At 44.0% G+C, this 5,685-nt stretch overlaps 1 protein-coding gene across 3 annotated transcripts in view; it reads left to right on the top strand.

Annotated features, from left to right (window-relative positions):
* PKIA (cAMP-dependent protein kinase inhibitor alpha) overlaps positions 1 to 5,685 on the top strand; it is a 76,618-nt gene that overhangs the window by 449 nt on the left and 70,484 nt on the right. Inside the window, exon 1 of one of the 3 annotated variants that reach the window (XM_006015285.2) lies at positions 7 to 26. The exons of the other annotated variants lie outside the window; for them this stretch is intronic. The gene's annotated coding sequence lies outside the window, so the exon portion shown is untranslated. Of the gene's footprint in view, positions 1 to 6; positions 27 to 5,685 lie in introns of those variants that run through there. 3 annotated transcript variants of the gene reach the window in all.

Raw genomic sequence — 5,685 nt, 5'->3', positions numbered from 1 at the left:
GATGCGCTGAGCTGGTCGCTGCGAAGGTGAGTCCGCAGGGGCGGGTCCCGGGGCTGCCTCTGCTGCAAGCGGGGAGGCCTCCTCCAGGCCATAGCTCCCTGCCCGGTTTGCGCGGGGCGGGGGTCTCTTTAAAACCCTCCCGTGCCTGCATGGGGGGGGCAGTGCCCGGGTCGCCGCCCAGGGGTGCTGGCAGCACGTGTGCGAAGGGGCGCCCGGAGCTATGTCGGGGGATGTGGCACTTCCCTCCCGAGACAGAAAACGGGGAGCAGGGTGGTCCCGTTTTCTGCCGGCCCCGAGGCTGGTTCCTCCGTGGCTGTCATAAGCAGCCTGCGGGGAGGAGGTTGTGTCTCATGGACACAATCCGAGGCCTCCTGGGTCCATGGTTGCTACAGGTGCGGCAGGATGGTTCCCCCTAGGTATGTTTCCCTAGGGCTTGCTTCAGTCTGCTTCAGCTTTGCAAGCAGCCAGGACTTCTCCTTTGGAGGTAGCAAGGGGCTGAGTGAAAGGAGCTACCGTTGATAGACAGGAGCCTCCTTGCTGCACTTCTCACGACCCGCGAGCTAAGGGCGGTAGAGGAGCTCCAAAGGATTAGCCCTGGTACTGGCAGAGACAACTGATACCTGGAACAGAGAAGAGCTGGAACATCTCTGTGAGCTGCTGCTTTGATCCTCAAACTCAAAGCTGAAAATATGCGGTACCAGTATTCGGTGGTGGCAAGAGTTTTTCTCTCAGAGGGTGATCTCTGCTATGGCTGGTTGATGGGCCTTGAGGTGACTTAAGAGTCCAATAATTGTTTGCCAGTATTGCCATTATTCCTAGTTGCAGCAGAACAGAAACCTTGGGGAGCTGCAGCTTCAACCTCTTTCCAACTGGGGGATAAAGGAGCCAAGAGAGAGGAGGTAGTCCTGGGTTTTTTAATCCAATTTGGCGGCTGATGCTGAATCTTGTATATGGAATATACCCAGGAGCTTATTTTCACATGTGAGACATCTTAAGGATTGAGCTGAGAAACAGACATACAGCAGGTGGATTTCCTATTTGAGGGGATGGGGTTCTTTTATTTTTTTTTCCTTGTTCTCTTCTAATGAAAACGTGCCCTGAGCTAGCATGTCTACACAAGATGGGGATTGGCATGTAGAGATGGATCATTAAAGAGAGAGAAATGATTGTATGAACTACTGGTTAGCAGCTTTTACGTGGCTTGAAGTGAAAACAAAAAGACAGTGCCTTGGGACAAGGGAGGGGTATTAGTTTATCATGAATGTCTAATAAAGAAAAGCCAAGTAGAAGAAAGCTGGAGGTTTAAATTCCCTGTGTGTGTATTTAGTTCTGTGTTTATCCAATAGGACCCTGATATAGCCTGTTTCCTGTGTATTTGTACTGGTATGATATGATTGGAGCCCCAGTCTTGTTTGAGGCATGCCCAGCATTGTGTAACATCTCAAATACGTATATTGTGAATAGTTTGTTGAGCCATGGCTGCTTCTTTCTGGGAAGAGGTGCAAAAAGATGTGCGTCTGCCCCAGCATTGTTGCTTAGCCCAGAAAGAAGGCCATGGACTGAATGCAGGAGATGTATTACAAGAAATGCTGGTTTGAAAACAAAAGGCGATTCGTTAATAGCTTTATTAAAAATGAAAAATTCACTAACAGGAGTTGTTGCTTCAAGAAATCTCTACTAAATGCAATCCATTAATGTAGCTTCAAAACCTTCTCTTTTAAAACATTCCATAATAATAGAATACTGTTTTTATCTCTTAATTTCATATAAAAGAATTTTCGTATATTTTTCTCCCATCAAACTTTGAGGGTTTTTTAAACACTTAAAAAGTGTGCATTTTGACATTTCTACAGGTCATCTGGCTATCAGTGATTGTCAGCTGATGTCAAAAATGTTTTCACTGTGATTATGTGTTATTTTGCAAAAGGAAGCAAGCAGGTATGCTTGTACTTTTTTCATGATAGCTCATATGGTCTGTATATTTATGGTCATTTCTCTGCTGAAGAGATGCATCGTGATAGCCTTCCATTTTATTTCTATGTAGTATAGAATGGCATAAATAGTTATTTATGTTGACACTGCATTAGTGCAATAAATGGAGTCATGTGTGTGCTAGGAAAACTAAACATGACTGACGAGCAGTGTTTAACTTGCAGCTAATAAAGCAAGGGTAGTGGAAAAGGAAGAATACCAGTAACAGAGAGATGGCTATAAATTCACCTCTAAGGCAGTAAATACCACTGGTTTAAAAGTGAAACTTTTTTACATGCCGTTCTTTGGATCTCTGCACCTTGCAGATGAACAGGCAATGTAATAAAATAAAGTTCCCAGAGGAAGAAGTGATATTTAAATATTAACTTTGATTTCAGTTGTGGCTGCCAAAATGTCATTTTATTTGTTAAGTGTCCTAGAATTGAAGCACATTTGTCATTTACTACATTATCTTTTTTTTTTTTTTTTTTAAATGAAACTCTCTCTTCAATCATTTAAGTATGGCTTGAAATAACTGAAGTGGGCATGTTTTAGATTAAGCATATAATCTTTCAATCGCATGATTTTCTCAAGCATACCTCCAGTACACAGCTCATGAACTCTGGGAAAGAAAGGGTTGAGCTAGCTGGAGTGGACAGGAAGGAAAAACAAATGCTTTTAACATCTCTGTAAATGTTTCCTTTAGCACATGTAAATATTTTTTGTTTTGCAAATGTTTATTATACATTGGAAAATAATATGTGAAGATGATCTTGATTGTTTGCATGGTCTAAGGGCAGCAGTGTTATAGTTCCAAAAGAACAGAGCACTTCAAATACCTATTTTTTTAATTTATGTATAGTAAAAGCATGTGGTATTTAAAGGCATTAGAGGAAAATCTATTGAGATTCAAATAGCAGCTGATAGTTTGAATAGCTTCCTTACTCTATGTAAGAGGAATTCCCATCTAAATCTTTTATTAATGATTGCCAGTGGATGTATGAGCACAGACAGCAGACTGCCAAAGTTGAGTACATCCATGGACACCCAAGATGAGAATTCTGATGATTTTGAATAAACAGCATTTGGGACAAGATACAGAAATTCAGTATGGCTTGGTACCCACAGCCAGTCCAGTAAATGCCTTTCCTTTCAGGGTCTGCGTGTTCAGCCTTTAGATCTAATACATAGGGGTCTACTGAACTCAAGACAGCGGCCAGCCAATTTCATGTGCAAATCGCGGGGCTGGCAGCCATATTTGCAGGGAAATCTTGGACATGGTGACTGAAGTCCATCGAGCTGCCCATCATGGAGAGATCGGTTCCAAAATGAAGTATTGCTTAGAAAAGATATTGATTTAGCATGGCCTATAGTGACAGTGCCATGAGCACAAGACTGCCAAGTTGACAGTAAGGTTTAAACAAAATTCTTCCAAATATACCAAAACTCAGCCTATGATTATGTGCAGCCTGAGACCAAGAAGAAGCTTCTGTCTTGAATCTTTTTGGTAATTTAGATGTCCTCAGTTAGTAAAACTCAGAAATGACACACTTCTTAACAGTGTTGGGTTTGTGTTCATGGTCCAAAATGTGATGAGAGCAAAATAGAAAGTGGAGCAAGAGTTCATAATTCATGTAAGCATTGGAAAACGCATGGAAATTTTCATAGGTTTCAAAGACATTTGGGCTGGAAGGGACCCCGAAGGATCATCGAGTTCAGCCCCCTGCCCCAGGGGCAGGAAGTCAGCAGGGATCATAGGACCTCGGCAAGATAAACATCCAACTGCATCTTGAAGGCGTTCAAAGTGGGTGCTTGAACCACCTCTGGGTGCGGTCTATTCCAAACCTTGGGGGCTCGGACAGGAAAGAAGGTCTTCCTTATGTCCAGCCTGAATCGGTCGCGGCAGAGTTTGTGACCATATGATCTTGTCATCTCTTGGGGCGCTCTGGTGAACAGACGTTCCCCCAGATCCTGGTGAACACCCCTGATAAACTTATAGGTGGCCACCAGATCGCCCCTGAGCCTGTGCTTTTCCAGACTGAAGAGTCCCATGGTTCTCAGCCTCTCATCATAAGGTCTGTTTTCCTGACCTCTGATCATGTGCGTGGCTCTCCTCTGCACTCTCTCAAGCTTCTCCACATCCTTTTTGAATTGTGGAGCCCAAAACTGGACGCAGTACTCCAGCTGTGGCCTCACCAAGGCTGAGTGCAACGGAAGAATGACGTCCCAAGATTTGCTTGAGAAGCATCTACGGATGCAAGCCAGCATTTTGCTCGCTTTACTAGCTGCAGCATCGCATTGAAAGCTCATGTTCATCTTGTAGTCAGTCGTGGCCCCCAAGTCCTTTTCATCTGTAGTGCTAGCCAGCGTAGCACTGCCGAGCCTATAAGCATGCTGCAGGTTTTTCCTCCAAAGTTTGAGAAACTTGTATTTTTTCAGTGTTAAACACCATCAGGTTCTTGTCCACCCATTTCATGAGCATTTTAGACTCTTAAAAAAAGTTGCCTTAATGTGTAACACTGAAAAGGAAGCATCAAGTCTAAACATAGAAGCTGAATTTTAAATAACATTTATTTATAAGATTTTGCTGAGCCAGAGTCTAGAATGAGATGTGCATAAATTACAAAGGTTACATTGCATGAGAATTGAGCGCAGTTCATATAAAAATGGACATGACATGCATCAAAAGCTTAAGGGTACCACACTTGTTCATCACCTAGGAAAATATGATTATGTGCATCATAGAATATGGCTGATTTATGTTAACTTATAAAGTAGTTAAAATACTGCCTGTTTTAATTCATAACCTCAGAGACAAGCGACAGCATTTCTTGTTGCTATTTTTACATTCAAGGTGCTCAGATACTGTGGGAGTGAATAGCGGTTTTTTCAGCATCTTATGAGTTTACACTGCAAGATGTTGGTGTCATGTATAAATAGCCAGTGATATATACAGACTATCTAGATGATTTTCCATATGTTGGAAACCTCCAGTGGTGTGACTAGGACAGGGGCGGGCAATCATTTTGGGGAGAGGACCACTTACTGAGTTTGGGCAAACTGTCGAGGGCTGCATGGGTAGCCCTGCCCCTTGACGGGTTCCCCGCCCCCTTGTTGCCATCTTGTGACCGGAAGTCCTGCCCCCTCACCCCTGACCCTTGCCACCAGAAGTCCCTCCTCTTGCCCCAGGAAGTACTCCTTTCAGCAAGAGGTTTTGCCATCTCGGAACCAGAAAAATGCCAAATTATATTCTAAAAGGAAACATCTACAACACTGATTAATTTGATTTCAAAAACTATTTTTGTCCATATTTACATGTGTTTGTGTAGTGTACATAGAGGTGATTGCACAATAGCTTAAAATGAAGTCTTACTCTTGTATGTTGTGGGGTGTGGCTATAGGTTTGTGAGGGGCTGTGGGTATGTGGGGTGTGAGGGAGCATGTGGGTGTGTCTGTTGGGGTGGATAGGTGTGGGGTGAGGGAGCATGTGGATGTGTGTGTGGATATGGGGTATGAGTGGGTACGGGGTTTGTGAGGGGCTGCCTGTGGGGGGAGAGTGGCTGGGGTGTGTGAGGGGGTGTAGGTATCTGTGTGTTTGGCAGTGTGAGGAGGGGGGGTGGGGGCTGTGGGTTTCATAGTTCATAGTTGGTAGGGTCGGAAGGGACCTGAGCAGATCATCAAGTCCGACCCCCTGCCATGGGCAGGAAAGGATGC

This window comes from Alligator sinensis, unplaced genomic scaffold (genome assembly GCF_000455745.1).
Source record: "Alligator sinensis unplaced genomic scaffold, ASM45574v1 scaffold71_1, whole genome shotgun sequence".
In the NCBI taxonomy this organism is placed as follows: domain Eukaryota; kingdom Metazoa; phylum Chordata; order Crocodylia; family Alligatoridae; genus Alligator; species Alligator sinensis.
Note: the sequence above shows the minus strand (reverse complement) of the source record. Positions and strands in the feature narration are given on the sequence as shown.